Consider the following 18505-nt stretch of genomic DNA (forward strand, 5'->3'; position numbering starts at 1 on the left):
ATAAATTGTATCTTCCATAAAATAAATTTAAAATGTACTTTACTGCCCAGTGAGCGCCATTTTTAGGGTGATATGTTAAACCGATGTTCTGACCCTTTGTGGTTGTTAAAAATCCCAGGATGTTCTTCGAACCAAATTTGCCCACTGGCCTCTGTCCATCATGGCCTCCAAACCATACCCATATCATAATTGGCTTCATCATTCTGTCTCCTCTCCACCAATCAGCTGGTGTGTGGTGTGCGGCCTGGAGCAATTTAGCTGCTGTCGTGTCATCCAGGTGAATGCTGCAAACTGGTCGTGGATCCCCTAAAATGTGTAAAGCACTTTGAGTGTTCAGAAAAGTGCTATATAAATGTAAGGAATTATTATTATTATTATTATTATTATTATTATTATTATTATTATTTATTATTATTATTTTAGGCAGACCTATCAGTGCGATTCTCATTTCTGTCTTTCTTTCGTGGGAAATATTAGTGGTATAAATAACTAAAATATGTTTCCATCTGTAAAATTTATAGCTTTGCCTTCTCCTTATCAGTAGACAGTAAAATTAACCACACGAAAAAACAAACTGGCATTTAAATCTTACTTCATTTTGTTAGCAAACGATCCAATTGGAAGTGTCTGGAGAGAGGGAAGTTTGGGGTTCTCTCCTAGAACTGCTGCCCCCTTGACAAAGCGGATGAAATGAATGAATGAATGAACAATCCAATTGTTTCCCAAAGAACAAAATCAGGCACCACTTTTATCTAATTTTAGAAATTGTTTTCGATCGTAATCACGATAACAGAACAAAGGACATTCTTAACTTCCATTTCAAGCCGAATTTAAATTGTGTCTATCTTTAGACAGCTTTGATTAGTACTTTGTATCCCAAAGTCATGCATACCAAATTTGAATAGAGCAGTAATGTACAGTTTTAAAAGAAAACACTGACTTGGCTTCTACCAACTGCTTCATCAGTAAATGAGAAATTCAAGGTGTGTGTGTGGGCCAGCCTGCACTCATTTCGCCTTTGAGGAGGACAGATTGCGTAACATGACTCATAACTTGTCTTATTTCCTTTTCCTTTTATCCTCTCAATCTGCTTCATCTTTTCTCTGCTTTATTATAACATCAATCTGTTCTTCAAAATATCCCTAGAGGTCATGCAGAGGAAATGCCAGTTACAAAAACATTCAGCAAAGATGCCATGCTTCTCTAAACAGGACATTCTCCACCCATCGGCACTGTTCTGCTCCATTATACTGAAAAAAAATATCACCATCATCAACAACCACTCACTGACATCCACAATAAATAGTTCCCCTGAGTTTGACGGCGCTGGTGTTTTGACCCCAAACACTACAGTACATAACAAAACCAGCGGAGCTTCTTTTCTAAGCACCTGTTTGCCACTATGGAATGGAGAATTTAACTCGAGGTCATCACATGCAACAACAAAAATTAAATTTGAGGTAATTTGATCTAACATTTAGCCTAATTTTAGCTTATATAGAAAGCATCTACAAAACAACAAGCCACTGGAACTAAATATATCCGTTCATCGTTTAGCAGATTTATTTAAATCATGTGGATGAATTGAGCAGCCCCTCCCAACAGAAATAAATAGCATCAGGGATCAATATGGCCACCCAGGAATCACATTTGGGTCACATTCATGACAGACATTATAACAATGTTGCTGAAGGCTGAAATCACTGGATTATCCGGAATGGCATTCTCTGCTTGTTATTGATCCATCAGTCGATCAGCTATGGCAATTAAAAAGGCATAGTGTTGTCTGACAGCTTTCACTGATGTTTTTTTTTTTTTTTTTCGATGGTTGAAGCCCTTCGCTTATACATGAATTCACCTTTTGACTTCTGGTCCCACATGTTCTGGTTTCATTTGACTTTCATTATTCCTTAACCCTGCTGGACAAGTAAATTCAATCCTAGCTATCCAATTTACTCTCATGGAGTTTTTTTAATAAAACACATAAAAGCAGGCAGAAGCTTGTGACATTAGATGCTGTTTCTGAACTTTTGATTTAATTTGCAGTTATGAGCACAAACCGTTCTAAAAAAACACTTAGAAAAAGAAAAACCTCTTTGTCTTCAGACACTTTTAAAGATTCAAATAGACCAGCTAGATTTTGGATGAAGTGAAAAATAGAGATCACGATACTACCACTATTTTGAGTGGCCAACTAAACTAAACAAGTTTATTGAAGTTACTGGCCATGTATTCATTTAAATTTTTTTTGCTAAAATTCTTATAAACATATGATGGATGAAACAAGTAGTTGCCAGTGGCATAATAAATAAATGCTGCCTTACGCTCATCTCTGATCAGCAATTGTTTCAGTGATCTCGTTTAACTTTGATGGCTTACAAATTTACTACCATGCAGTAGAGGTCTGCGCGGGACTGATTTTTGAGGTCTGCGCGGGAATGATTTTTTTAGTCCCGCTCCCACTCGCTTCTGCCAGGTTTTATTCCGCACCCGATCAGCCTTTGATCACCCACTTACAATAATTTTCTACCCGACCCGACCGTTCCCGCTAAATTTAGATCTGGTTTCCATAATCTCATGTTTTAATTGGGTACTACCAAAAGAGAAAGATAACGTTCGAGGTTACTAAAGTAACCCTTCGTTCCCCGAGGAGGGGAACGGAAGCACTATAAGTGGATTTGATTTGTAAAATCCACGCATTGGGAGGATTCGGATCAGAAGCCGCTTGTCTGGAGAGTATTGAACGGGCCAATGAATGAAATTAATTGGCAGCGTAAGCTTGCGCAGGTGTGCGACATCTGCAATTATCTCAGCATATAAGCACACCTGAAGCCAGCAGACGCCATCCTTTTAAGCTGAAGAGACTTTCAAACAGCTAAGGGACAGTCATTATGGCGACGGAATATAGTGCTTCCGTTCCCCTCCTCGGGGAACGAAGGGTTACTTTAGTAACCTCGAACGTTCCCCTTCGGGGGGAACTTCAGCACTATAAGTGGATTTGATTTGTAAAATCCACGCATTGGGAGCCCATTGAAAGCACCATAATGACTGCACCTTACCAACACCCCCGATGAGGAGATAGTCAAGCAAGCGTGACGCACCCACATCATGGGGGGCGCGGTCCTCCAACGTGTCCCTGGCCCTAATTTATCCTACTTCAACAGAAGTTTTACGGATTTAGATATATTTTTTGGGAAGTCGTGAGCATTTAGATAATTCTAGGAAATACGACAGTACGTTGGGAAGCGTGCAATCCCGATAGGGAGGACGCTGCGGAGGCCATCCGTTACCCAAGGGGGGGATAGATGGCAGAATTACATATGGACTAGCCCTAAAAAGGGGGAGTACGCATAGCAAAAGAGTGGTTAGCGGAGAGGGAAGACACGGGTCCGCCCAGGGGGGGGACTTAACCGTGGCGGAATAAGCATATGGGATCGCCTAGTGGGGATCACGCATAGCAGGCACCTATACCCAAAACGCGGGCTGACCAGCGGGCAGACCTACAACGTAGTGGGCCAGCAAGTGACTCCTCCGCTGAGTCAGTGCTGGGGGCCACGGAGGAATCTGCAGGGCTCACCTGACGGGGAACTTTACTGACAGATAGAAAAGGCGCACGTACCTCCGTGTTAGGGAGAATGGCGCAGCAAGCGTGTTTCAACACCCTACCGAGTTGTCTCCTCAATCACCAAAGGGTTACCTAATACCCTTGAGGAAACCGGCTCCACTCGCAGATTGTAAAACCTTGCAAATGTGTTGGGTGTCGCCCAGCCCGCAGCTCTACAGATGTCTGTTAGAGAGGCGCCACGTGCACGCGCCCAAGAGGATGCAACGCTCCGAGTGGAGTGTGCACGAACTCCCGGGGGACACGGCTGACCTCGACTCGAATAAGCGAGTGAAATGGCATCCACAATCCAGTGGGATAATCTTTGTTTTGATACGGCACTTCCCTGCTGCCGACCGCCATAACAGACAAAGAGCTGCTCAGATGATCTAAAATTCTGAGTACGGTCCACATAAATGCGCAGAGCGCGAACTGGACAAAGTAAAGAAAGGGCTGGGTCTGCCTCCTCCGGGGGCAGCGCTTGCAGGTTCACTACCTGATCTCTAAAGGGGGTGGTAGGAACCTTGGGCACATAACCGGGGCGGGGTCTCAGGATGACGTGAGAGTAATCCGGCCCGAATTCCAGGCACGAGTCACTGACCGAAAATGCCTCCAGGTCCCCGACCCTCTTGATGGAGGCCAACGCAACCAGCAGAGCTGTCTTCAGGGACAGAAATCTTAGAGATACTGATTCGAGTGGCTCAAAGGGATCGGATCGCAGACTCGTGAGAACGAGGGCGAGATCCCAAGAGGGCATGAGAGGGGGGCGAGATGGATTAATTCGCCTAGCACCCCTAAGGAACTGGATGACCAGGTTATGCTTTCCCACGGTGCCGCCAGCTACCGCGCTATGATAAGCGGAGATGGCGGCCACGTAAACCTTGAGAGTGGAGGGCGACAGCCTGCTGTCCAACTTCTCTTGAAGGAAAGAGAGCACAACACTAATCTGGCAATTTCGGGGGTCTTCTCTGCGAGAGACGCACCATTCAGTGAATAGACTCCACTTCAGGGCGTAGGCGCGCCTCGTGGAGGGGGCTCTAGCCTGAGTGATGGTATTAACCACCGCAGTCGGTAGGTTACCTAAGTCTTCCTCGCGTCTAGGGACCACACGTGGAGGTTCCAAAGATCGGGGCGAGGGTGCCAGATGGTGCCCTGTCTCTGAGAGAGTAGGTCCTCTCTCAAAGGGATCCGCCAGGGGAGGGCCGTCGCGAGGAGTGAGAGCTCTGATATCCAGGTCCGGTTGGGCCAAAGGGGCGCAACTAGCAGAACCTGTTCCTCGTCCTCCCTGACCTTGCACAGAAACTGCGCGAGCAGGCTCACTGGGGGAAACGCATACTTGCGCATGCCCCGAGGCCAGCTGTGGGCCAGTGCATCCGTGCCGAGAGAGCCCTCGGTCAGGGAAAAAAACAACTGGCAGTGAGCGTTCTCGGGGGAAGCAAACAGATCGATCTGGGCCTCCCCGAATCGCGCCCATATCAGCTGAACAGACTCGGGGTGGAGTCTCCATTCTCCAGGGCGTAACAGCTGTCGTGAGAGCGCATCGGCTGCACGATTGAGCGTGCCTGGGACGTGAATGGCGCGCAGCGATTTCAGCCGCGGGTGACTCCAGAGGAGCAGACGGCGGGCGAGCTGAGACATGCGGCGAGAGCGCATACCCCCCATGCGGTTGATATACGCCGCCGCCGCCGTACTGTCCGTCCTGACCAGCACGTGTTGCCGCTCCAGCACCGGTAAAAAGCGGTGGAGAGCGAGGAACACTGCCAACAGCTCTAGGCGATTGATATGCCAATGCAGCTGGGCACCCTTCCAGAGGCCCGCAGCCGCATGCCCGCGACACACGGCCCCCCAACCCGTGTTGGAAGCGTCTGTTGAAACAACAACATGGCTGGACGCCTGTCCTAGAGGCACACCGGCCTGTAGGAACGAGGGGTCGTTCCAAGGGCTGAGGGCGCGGCGACACAGCGCAGTAACCGAGACCCGGTGTGTGCCCGCGTGCCATGCGCGTCTGGGGACCCGATCGTGAAGCCAGTGCTGAAGTGGTCTCATATGGAGCAACCCGAGCGGCGTGACGGCGGCTGCGGATGCCATATGCCCCAGGAGCCTCTGAAAGAACTTCAGTGGGACCACTAGTTTGCTGTCGAGCTCCCTCAGACAGTTCAGCAACAGGCGAGCGCGTTCCTCGGAGAGGTGCGCTACCATGGTGATCGAGTCCAGCTCCATCCCGAGAAAAGAAATCCTCTGCACGGGGGCGAGTTTGCTCTTTTCTCGGTTGACCTGAAGCCCCAGTAGGCGGAGATGCCGAAGCACCTTGTCCCTGTGCATAATCAATTGCTCCCGCGAGTGGGCTAAAATCAGCCAGTCGTCGAGATAATTGAGTATGCGAATGCCCGCGAGCCGAAGGGGCGCTAGGGCACCCTCCGCGAGTTTGGTGAAGACCCGCGGAGACAGAGAGAGCCCGAAGGGGAGGACCTTGTACTGCCACGCTCGACCCTCGAACGCAAACCGCAGAAATTGGCGGTGGCGTGGAAGAATGGAGACATGGAAATACGCGTCCTTCAGGTCTATGGCTGCAAACCAATCCCGAGGACGAACGCATTGGAGAATGCGCCTCTGCGTGAGCATTCTGAACGGCAGCCTGTGCAGACAGCGGTTCAAAACGCGCAGATCTAGGATTGGCCGTGACCCACCGCTCTTTTTGGGTACGATGAAGTATGGGCTGTAAAACCCACTCTCCATCTCGGCTGGAGGAACCGGCTCGATTGCACCCTTCGCCAGGAGGGCAGCAATCTCCTCTCGCAAGACAGGGGCGGACAGGGGGTTGACCCTGGAGAAATACACGCCCGTAAACTTGGGGGGCCGTTTCGCGAACTGAATCGCGTAACCGAGTCTGATTGTGCGTATGAGCCACCGCGAGGGGCTGGCCCGCGCTAACCAGGCAGGCAGAGCCCTCGCTAATGGAGTCATCGCTACAATCGCTGACGTACCAGCGGTGGGGCAGCGCGGAGTGGGTGTGCTGATCCGGGAAGCACGAGGGTCCCGCGGAAGAGCTGGAGGAGAGCGATTCGCTCTGGCTCCGCACCCTGACTCCGGAGAGGGGGCTGGAGGGCTGAGGGAAGGGAGACCGTCCCCCCAGCGCTCGTGAGCCACTGGCGAAGCACGTAGAGTCTGCGAGCCGGAAGGCAGCGCGTCCCGGACTGGCAGAACTCGTGCAGTCACATCCGGGGAAGGGAAAAAGTGCTCTTTTACTGATGTTTTGGTGGCACTGAAAAGTACCGTTGTTATCGGGGCCCCGCCCTCCAGCGGGGAAAGAGCAAGTTTCCTCTTCTCCGGATGGCCTGTCTCAGGGACGCTTCGCGGTCCGTTTACCGGACTTAACGGCGCCCTGGGCAGGAGGGGCTGCCTGCTTTCGAGGTGAACGCCGCGCCCGCTTGGCCGGAGGCGCAGGCGGGGGCGGGGCAGCACTCGTTGGCGGGCGCCCTCGGCGAGGAACAGCGGAGGTGGATGGCTCGGCGGGCGGAGCGGGCTTACGGCCACGCCGATAGATGACATTGCCCATCGCATCCGACTGCTCTTTCACCGCCTTGAATTCCTGGGTGAATTCACCGACGGTGTCGCCGAACAGGCCAGCCTGGGATATGGGCGAGTCAAGAAAGCGAACTTTGTCAACGTCGCGCATATCGGCCAGGTTTAGCCAGAGGTGGCGTTCCTGAACCACAAGTGTGGACATCGTCCTCCCCAGCGCACACGCGGCGGACTTAGTAGTCCGAAGAGCATAGTCGGTCGCGGTGCGCAGCTCATGTAATAAGCTTGGGTTGGACCCGCCCTCGTGCAGCTCGGCCAGCGCCTGCGCTTGGTAGCGCTGGTAGGTGGCCATCGCGTGCAAAGCAGAAGCAGCCTGGCCCGCAGCCTTATAAGCTCTGGCTCCGAGGGAGGCAGACAACCTACAGGCTTTGGACGGGAGGCGGGGCAAACCCCGCCACGTAGAGGCGCCGCGCGGACAAAGATTGACCGCGATAGCGCGCTCCACTGACGGGATCGCCTCATACCCCCTGGCAGCTCCGCCGTCAAGGGCGGTGAGGGCGGAGGCACACGCAGCACGGGCAGAGAAAGGTGCCCTCCAAGACTGCGTGAGCCTACTGTGCACTTCCGGGAAGAAGGGGACGAGAGGCTTCGAAGGCTTCGCCTTCTGGTCCTCTACGTAGCACCCATCTAGTCGGTCCGGCCGCGGAGCTGGGGGATAAACCATCTCCAACCCCACGGCCGAAGCAGCCCGGGAAAGCACGGCTAACATGTCCGCTTCAGGATCCGATTTGACAGCGCTCACCTGCCCGGAGGGGGCGAGCGGGTCCGGATCTTCGTCGGACAGTGAAAGCCCACCCTCCGATGCCGCGGAGGACATCTGATCTCCGGTGTCAGCGAGTGTGAGAGCTACCATCTGGTTAGACGGATCACTCTCACCACCCGAAGCTTGGATGGAGCGCCGTGAGGAGCGAGAGGTCCGCGAGCCCGTGGGCGGCGGATTATCTCCCGCTGAAACCCTCAGATCTGCCCGAGCGCCCGCTGCTTTTTTAGAACAGGAGGCAACTGGGGTGGCTCGCTCTCTTGCGAAAGTTAGCCGCGATCTTAGCTGTGCAACGGTCATGGCATCGCAATGACGACATGAACCGCCCGCGAGCACCGCATTAACATGCTGGACCCCCAAACATGCAATGCAGTGATCGTGTCCATCATCCGGAGCCAGGAAACCCCCGCATCCAGAAACGCACAGTCGGAGCGCCATCCTGAAAAGGACGTGCTGCACGACTGTGTTGCTCTTTTAGGAAAGTTGCAACTATACGCACCGCTCTGGAGGACCGGACCCAAAGAACCGCAGGCAAGGGAGTAACCCAGCTCGACCGTCTGCCACCGCGAAGACCCACTCTGGACCGGGAGACACACTCGTTCGCTCTGAAGTGCTGATCAGCAAGAGGAACCCTCATCGACTCACTCAGAAAGGATCTGAAGCGAAAAGGATGGCGTCTGCTGGCTTCAGGTGTGCTTAAATGCTGAGATAATTGCAGATGTCGCACACCTGCGCAAGCTTACGCTGCCAATTAATTTCATTCATTGGCCCGTTCAATACTCTCCAGACAAGCGGCTTCTGATCCGAATCCTCCCAATGCGTGGATTTTAAAAATCAAATCCACTTATAGTGCTGAAGTTCCCCCCGAAGGGGAACAGATAAAACTGAGGTTGTGCAAGGATCATGGCCCATTTCCACTGAGTGGTATGGTATGGTACGGTTACGGTAAACCAAACCACACCAGACCACTTTTTCGGTACCCATTCTAAAGGCTACCAAACAAGAGAAGGTTACAGGGATACATCACGAGCTTGTGTAGAGCTAGCCAGAATGAAAACAAAGGAACCACCATGTTTTGAATACCCAGCCGAGACATTGCATCGTAATACTCTATGCATATAATAATGAGCCATGGATGACCCGAGCTCAAACAAACCTTGTAATTTTCTTTAAGTACAGCCACAAAGCCAAAAAGAACAAAATCGGCCATGTCCTGTTGTTGTTTTACGAGGCCTTCTAAAAGTGCGAGCGGTTTTAGCTTCCTCCAAGGAGCTTGTGATCGCGTCTGTATCTGATATACCGACCTTCTTGAGCTGATGATAATAATGTGTTTTCAGAAAAGAAAAGGACAAACGCGAGAGTGAAGCGTGAAAAAACAATAGAGAAGCCCAACAAAACACAGGAGCAAACTGAAATGTTTATCATCGCCTTTTGGACTATTATGAACTCCAAATGACAGAATTACTTTCTAACAGAGGTCACATGTGCTGGTGAAGAATAAATACACAGATCAGAGGTTTGCACTGACTTGGCTGTATGTTGTGTGTTGTTTTTGAACCCAAATAAAGGACAATGTATGCTGTGTGTAGTTTCTGTAATTGGTAACTTATCGAAGACTGTAAGGGTGTGTATTTGTTCATATATGTTGCATTTATTTATTTTATATAATTGTTACAGTAGTTATAGACATTAGGCTATTTCGCACTGTCATTAATTTGCAGTTGCAATCAAATTATGTTCATAGAAAAGTTAGTAATAAACATTTATACAAGTATTTATGTGTATAAAGCATCTGTTTTGTGAGAGGGCTTCTCATATGATTTGTGAACGACCTGTACGGCTTTACTGTAGACATTTATTTGAGCAAATATTATGTGAAACTCTCTTGTCATACACCACGCCTAGCAAAAGGTTACTTTTGGCAGTGGAAACGCAAGCCTGATAAAGGAGACCAGTACCATCCCATAACGTACCAGTCAGTGGAAATGGGTCATTATATGACTTTGTGAAGAGACATGAGTGCCGCATTAAAGTGGAGGTTCCAGTCTTCTGAAACTGGTTGCACACCGTATTTGCCACTCAGCGCCACGCTGAAGCGTGCATATGTTGGAAGTAACATTCGCCAGACGTGCACATTCCCATGTTATTCAAAATCAGACTATTCAGATGGTGCTCAATGGCACGGCAGAAATATAAACAGTGTAACTAAAAAACATAAACATAACATTCATATATTACTTGCTGCGTTTAAAGTGCGTATAATAATTACCTGATTCAGAGTGATGGCTTGGTTAATAGCAGAATTTATGCAGAAAAACTGCATTACCCATCTTAAATCTACAGAAATAATTTGATATGGGCGTGTTAAATTAATATTGCAAATCAAAACATTAAAGTACTGTCATCTTATGTTCACCACAGACTCCATTTTTCTCATAGATTTGGGGAACTCATGGTGAATTATTAATTCAGGCCTTTCTATTGATGCAACCTTGCTTTGAAGCAGTAAGTTACTTTCAAAGTGATTTATCAAAGGCTATTTTGATCACTACCAAAGACATCTGATATGTTATCCCACTACTTATGTGATATATATAATCTGTTATAATATAGATAAAACGATAATGTTTAGTAGAAAAGATCAAAGTTCGTACTTTCACAACTAAACATCAATGATCTCTCCGGACCAAACGCAGATTTGAAGGATTTTTGTCAAAAGTTTAATAGCAGACACATGTGAATGGCATTCCTTTTGCAAATAAGATTGCATATGTTTTTGCATATGTTTTTACGACTGTAAACTCTCAATGACATAAAAATGTAACTTTCTCTTGCACTTTATGACTTAATCTATGTGTGATGGAGCTTAAAGGTCTTAAGGCCATCTTTTTTCAAACCACAAAGAAGATTTAAGCTGGGCAAGACTTCTAAATACTCACATTCCACAAGGTGGCCTTTACAGAAAATCCCCTAATAATACAGTAGCATTAATTCTAATTAAAATCATAGTTAAGGCCTTTGTTGTCCTTCAATAAACGTTACGTCACTTAATGGGCAACTTTTTTCACCATGAAATGTACCATGAGGAAGGAAGGAAAGGGAAGTTCTCAGAAGGCCAAACCTCCTTTGTTCTTCCATGTTCATCCATCATATGATAAAAACCTTTCAACTGGAAGTGTTTAAAGTCATGTGATCACTCACAGAGGAAGTTGGTGACAGGCTTTGAAGTGGCGCATAAAAACTGAAAGTTGAAACTGAAGATACGATGTGACGGAAATAGTGACAGACCTTTTCTTCTGCTGTGTGACATACATCTGAGAAAACAATGAAAACAATATAGGGCAAGGACTTCATTCCACACATACATGTTGAGTGGAAATCCAGCATATGTCACCAGAGAGAGGTCAAGATGAGTTAAAATATTTTAGTTCTAAATGACTTTACCAATAACACAAGCTGCAGTAGTATGGGCTGTGTAGTTTGATTAAACATATGGACCTCATAAGGTCTTAGATTTATAAACAATTAATAAAAAATATGCATATTTAAATTGATTTACTATCCTTTTTTTTTTTTGAAGAAGAAGCATTTGTTGTCTAATAGCATAACTGTTAGGAAAGTAAACTTTTCAGCAGGATAGCGCTCCTTCTCATACTTCAGCCTCCACATCAAATTTCCTTAAAGCAAAGAAGGTCAAGGTGCTCCATGACTGGCCAGCCCAGTCACCAGACATGAACATTATTGAGCATGTCTGGGGTAAGAGGAAGGAGGAGGCACTGAAAATGAATCCAGCTTTATATTCTATACTGTACATTATTTCTGTTAAGTGGCAAGACTTTTGTCTAAGTAAAGTCAAACCTTACTGTCCTAATTAAATCATTAAAAATCAAGGCATGATCTTATTTCATTCGTGGTCATATATGTGTAATGTGGAGGCCTTTACCTTTTATAAAAGCCACTTTGTATACCAAATGATCAGCTAGAAGTCAAGTTATTATTTGTTGTTTCTAAAACTTGTATAGGAGACAAGACCTTTGTCAGGTAGTGTATATGTGATATCACACTGTCCCATATTCTAACAGTAAAAGAAAAAATTTGGATTTGCCATTTTGGATTATAAAGAATAAAATTAATTCCTTGAAGCAACAATCACAAGCTATTTGCCAACTGCATGAAGGACTAAGGTTCTCACTGGTATTTAAAACTTTGTAGGCGAAGGAGATACCACAACTAAAAGACACAAAGGATTTAGTCACCATCTCAGAATTTTTCACTGAATAAAATTACCAAATCCCAGTGAATCAACATGTTAGTCACTGTAATGCAAATTCCATTACATTGTAATTGGAATGTGACTCATTAAAGAATTGAGGAACATTTCAAGCATTTTCTTTCTTAAACTTGAATAATACTGCATACAACAAATGTATAATTTACAGTAAACTGAAGCTATTATTAGTGCAAAACATGCAACATGCTTAAATGTATAGGGAATAACTGATTCTTTTACTAATTGTTGTTTAAGTTATTGTTAAACTTTTTAAAACACTAACAGAGTTGACAATAACAGAGTTGACATTTTGGGCCATTTTGTGCTTTATCTTAAGATGCTAACCTCAAAAAAATTACAACAGAACTGTATTCATTTTCATCAGATTATTGTTTTTAAAACGCGAATGAAATATTCAGTGAAATATGACAATAACAGGGTTGCCAAGTAATTACTATTAGTTACTATTGGTAATAACTGCTATTGGTAACTTTTTGTACAAATCAATGAGAAAGGCATTAATCATATGCCTCAATGACTTCCAGAGCTTCTTACCAGGGAAAGTGACAACACCTACAGCTAGTCACATTTCTATAAGTGCTTTAAATACCGTTATGCCTTTTTATAACCAATACAACAGAGTTGACCAGATCATAGTGACAGACACAATTGAAATGACAAACAATACAAAAAAAATCTATTTATTTTACAAAAAATAAATGATAATTGAAGCTAAATATATTATTAAAGAGGCAAAGACAGTCAAAAATAAGCATACTGTAAGTCTTTAAGTTAACATTTTGACACATTATGTCCTTAATAAAAAGAATAACTATACCTATAATCAGTATATGGAAAGTTACTTTTGAAAGTAATAAGTAATAATATTAATTTACTCCCCAAAAAAGTAACTATGGTAGTTGCACTACTACAACTGGTAGTTGGTTACTTCTAGTGGTAAGTAATGCATTACATTACTTTTGAGTTACTTTTGTGTTTTTCTGACCTGGCTGAGGCTTGATTTCTTTCTGTAATAACAGCACACTGTAAAACATACGCCTACATTTACCTTAAAAAAACTAATAAAAATATATTAAGGATAATGTTATCTGAGAACTTCCTGACCCCAGATCTCGACATGTCATATATACAATTATTGAAAGTTTAAAGCAATGTGTTTGCCACTTGTGCACTATTTGTCTTAAGTAAAATCACTGTCCATTGAGACGATAATCCCCTTTTCCTTTTCTTTGTTGCGTTCAACATATTGAACACATTCTTCCATTGATTGTGTGATTCATCGTGACTACTTTAATTTTAATTTAGCTATTTGTTTTTTAAAATCTCATTAATTAAACTAAACATAACTTGTGTTACAAAAAACTCAAATATTATTATTTAGTTTAAAAAAGTAATGCATTACTTATACTTAGAAAAGAAATATTATTGCATAACACAGGTTATGTGTAATGCATTACCCCCAAAACTGCCTATAATGTTTACTATTGTTTAAAACTGTTGCAGTAAAGTTTTTTTTTTTGTAAAATAATAATAAAAGGTTTATCTTGGAGACACAATTTTAGATTCATTAATGTGCTGTTACTGTACCACCAAGAAAGAAAAAACAGTCCTCTTTATGTTTGTTACACACAATCATGTCTTTCGTCATATTTATACTCTCTATTTTAAAGGGTCATGAACCAAGAAATCAAAACTCTCTAAATGATCTTCTGACATTACAGTTCTATAAAAACTTTGTTTACTTTATGTTCAGAATTCAAAAAAAATAAAAAATAAAAAAATCAGATTTTATTAAAGCAAATGGCCAGAATTACAGCTAACTGGCTTCAATATAACACTTTATGATATAATAGAGTCAAAACCCCGCCTCAAGAAGATCAATGCCTGTTTAGCTCCGCCCAACAGTTCACACTGTAAAAGGTACATCACAAGCAAGGAAAATGCAGATATACAAAGACATAATAGTAAAAAATTACTCTAAAGACAGCATGATACTGTGCAATCCCAAGTTGTGGAAAAACACAATGTTTTTACATTGCCTTCTTTCTGATCCCAATGAAGAAAAGAGGGGGTGAACTTTATTTTAAGTACTTTGTTTTCTTCAATTTACAGTGAAAAGCTTTAAAAAACAATGAACAATTCAATGCTGGATTTTCTGGAAGATTAAAAGGCAGATGACAGTATTAGATCCAACAGCAATGTCACCATGCTTAAAGTAAGTCATCCAATGAGAGGATATTCATTATTTAATTCAATTTTCAATTCAGGATAGAAAATAGCCAAGTATTACTTCAAAATTTGGATGTTTTTCTAGATAACAAACCCTTAAAAAAATTAGTTTTTTGCTTGTTTAAACTTCTTATTTAAAATGAGCTGAAACAACACAATTCAGCTGCATGGTGGCACAGTAGGTAGCACGTTTAAACGACTCACAGCAAGAAGGTCGCTAGTTTGAGCCTCTGCTGGGTCAATGGGCGTTTCTGTGTGGAGTTTGGATGTCCTCCTCATGTTGGCTTAGGTTTCCTCTAGGTGCTCCAGCTTCCCCCCACAAGTCCAAAGACATGAGGTACTGGTGAATTGGGTAATCTAAATTGTCTGTATTGTATGAGTGTGAATGAGTGTGTATGAATGTTTCCTAGTGATGGATTGTGGCTGGAAGGGCATCCGCTGTGTAAAACATTTTCTGGATAAGTTAGCGGTTCATTCCGCTGTGGCGACCACAGATTAATAAAGGGACTGAAAAGAGAATGAATGGATGACAACACAATTCTTGAGATTTCATTGTGACAACTGGATTTTTTTTATGTTCAATCCACATAAATATGTTAAAAGTGTTAACTTAATCAACTTGTGTTGGGACAACGTGAATGAATTGTGTGGAACTATGCATTTTTTTTATAGTGCAATGTGTGGAGCTCATAAAGCAGTAAAAATAATAATGGCAGCTGGAAATTCACCAAAATTCATAGATTAATTAAATAAAATTGATAATAATGTATGGCCCATCGAATAAGAAGACCAGGAAATCAATAAGACAAGAAATAGATTAGTTTCACCTGTTTCGCTAAAAAGGTTTCAGTGGTCCCTTTTAGACAGTTTGATGACTTTTATTGGCTGCGCAGTATATTAAAGGGCAAGCAGTTGTGCTGTTTGCATAATATCTGCTTTGTTTAGTACTTCAACAGAAATCTAAGCAACTATGCTGATCTAAGTTTATCAGCTTTTTCTATAAACAGTCTTCTTATCTACTTTTCAAATGCCCTAATGAGAGCTAGTTGATATGTAGTTGCAAAGTTACCCACAGTCACCAGCATTCTAAAGTGTAAGCATGTGGAATTCAGATTTGAAATAAATGACAGCTCTATGAAAACATGCGAGGCACTCTTGCATAAGACAGCAAGTGCTTACACATCATCTTTGAATAATGAACCTCTCTTGTATCTTGTAAAACTAAACATCCTAATCTAACCCAGGTAGACTTCAACTGTTCAATGCAAGTTTGTGTGGTGTTTTGTTTCCGTGCTACTTTTATTGGTTCAAACTGTAAATCAGAACACACAGAGACAATCTAATCCTCTTCTGCCTGGCTCCAGTCCTTCCAACACCCTGATGCAGAGTTTTCCAATGTTCCAGCAAATATTTTACAATTTTGTTTTCCCCACATAGTCTGTTGGCAATAAGAGTTTTCCAGCATTACCATAGCCTGGTTTTAAGAGTGTTTGGCCACACGCATTAATTACGCTTGACACATCTATAAAGCATTAAGAAGCCCCTCATTGATCAGGCACTGACATTAGACATAGATCTGTTTATCTTGACTAACACAGAAGGAATGCGCAGAGCCAGAGAATGACTCTAATCATTATCCAGGAGCGCTTTAGTACATGAAAGCTGGTGACCCTGTTTTGTCTCCAGTGACGACAGACCCTTGCATGTTTTGCTTTTTCAGATGCAACGCCATAATGTGACTGTTTTGATAGAACAACTAAAGTACGTCATGAGAAATGCTCTGGGACGCAGAGTACAAATGAGCGCAGATGTCTGCACTAATGCTGCTTTTGCACCTGTTGTATTTTGTACTAACGAACGCTGATGGCTATCAACAGACAGCTGACAGCAGGCTGAAAAAAGGGGGAACCTTTCCCCCACACTCACAGCATATGCTCTTCATTATATTGCACACTGTCCAAGAAGTTGGCTAATCCATCACATCGTTGTACTTTTCCACGCTGCACTGTTTTGAAGCAACTTTCAAGACCAGCTAAATGATCAGATCAACTGCGTGAGTAGTCAACATCAGCTCATTAGCTCATGATGTCTAATCAGTTTAATTAAATTTGCACTCTTTGGATTGACTTGACTCCATAAATAGGTAAAGAACCTATTAAATCAACTATTAGAAACAAAGCCTTCATTCTGAATGGATCACACCCTTTAAACTTCATTACAGGTCATTTAGCATAGATTGTTTTTCAAAAGACAAATCCTGTGACACAATTTGGAGTTAAGTGTTGGTAAAGCATCCACATCCTAAGCTGAAACTGTAATCTGAGCTAATTTTTGCAATTTTTAAAATATGATGGGATGCAACCAAAATAGTAAACCATTTCTACAAAGCTTTTTCCTTATAAATGCATAAAACAAAATAAATTACATTAAGAAATGTGTAATATTCTTTGTTTTATAGAGAGCAATTTTTATCCTTTTGATCATTTTATTTGAGTTATGCAGTTTAATTTACAAAATTTCTACAAAGTATGTTAACTGTATACTTTAAACTTACATGCTTTTATGGACACATCCATAAGGCAAGCCTATTTCCTTCATTTAAAATATAAACACATTTGCTGATCCTTTAAGTCTGTAGTAGATGGTTTTGGAAAATATAAACATGTTTTAATGTAATGTAACATACGCTTTGGGCTGCACGATTTTGGAAAAATCTAAAAAATTTTTATATATTTTGTTATTCTTTGATATTCAGTATTCATAAATATTTTGACATTGGCACAAATCTACCATTTTTGGCTCTATACACCGACGCAATAGATTTAAAATGAAATGAACAAGATGTGCTTTAAATGCAGACTGTCAGCTGTCATTAGGCTGAAAAAAACAAAACAAACCCATCAGAGAGATAGCAAAAACATTAGATGTTGGCCAAAACAACTGTGTGAAACATTCTTAAAAAAGAAGGAGCACTCCAGTGAGCTCAGTGAGTCTATGCGTTCCAGACTTCAGGCTGTAACTGATTGCAAAGAATTTGCAACCAAGTATTAAAAAGTGAAATTTTGATTTATGATTATTATTCTTTATTACAATTACGTTTGATCTCTTTAACAAGTGGGACGCACATATTCAAACTGCTGTAATTTCTACAGCGCTCATCTGATTTGGATGTGAATACCCTCAAACTAAAGCTGACAGTCTTAAGCTTTATCCACTGATCAATTGTGTTGGTGTACAGAGCCAAGAATGTTAGAATTGTGTCGATGTCCAAATATTTATGGGCCTAACTGTACGTATATATTGTGAAATGAATAGAATTTCACCAGATGACTTGAATGCCTTTATTTGGAAAGAATTAATCATTTTATATTGATTGGGATAATTCTGTAGGTCAGTGCATCTGCATTTAATCTAATAAACACTCTATAAATACAATAAGGAAAAAGTATTTTGCCATTTGCCGTGTAACAGTGTTCAGGAGCAGTAATTGAATAATAAAAATAATAAACTCACATGAATTATAAAAATTCATAAAACATTACAAACGGTACAATTTCTTATGCCTTAATGTTTTAAAAATCATCACACAGGCACATGCCTCAAAAAACATCCCAGCAAGCATTTTATGTTTTTAAAAGATGTCTAATAGACATCTAACTATAGTCTTCTTGACTAAAACCAGGCTAAATTTGGGCTGTCAGTAAAATCTAATAGACGTCTAATAATCAGTCATAATAATCATAAAATAAACAGAAATGAATCACTAAACATGTGAAGTCTTTCTAATCTGTCTATTTTACCACTAGTTTGGTTTTGGACTGTTTTTACAGTTGAAGTTAGAATTATTATCCCCCCTTTGATTTTCTTTTCTTTTTAAAATATTTCCCAAATTATGTTTAACAGGGCAAGGAATTTTTCACAGTGTCTGATAATATTTTTTCTTCTGGAGAAAGTCGTATTTGTTTTATTTCCACTAGAACAATTTAGAATTTTTAGTTTTTTTGTAAAAAAAATTTTAAGGGCAATATTATTAGCCCCTTTA

At 42.7% G+C, this 18505-nt stretch overlaps 1 protein-coding gene across 1 annotated transcript in view; it reads right to left on the reverse strand.

Annotated features, from left to right (window-relative positions):
* The window catches only part of arhgap36 (Rho GTPase activating protein 36), a gene marked incomplete at its 3' end in the record, with an annotated part of 103097 nt that overhangs the window by 83198 nt on the left and 1394 nt on the right, over positions 1-18505 (reverse strand).

Source organism: Danio rerio, chromosome 7 (genome assembly GCF_052040795.2).
Source record: "Danio rerio strain M-AB ecotype USA chromosome 7, GRCz13ab, whole genome shotgun sequence".
NCBI lineage: Eukaryota > Metazoa > Chordata > Actinopteri > Cypriniformes > Danionidae > Danio > Danio rerio.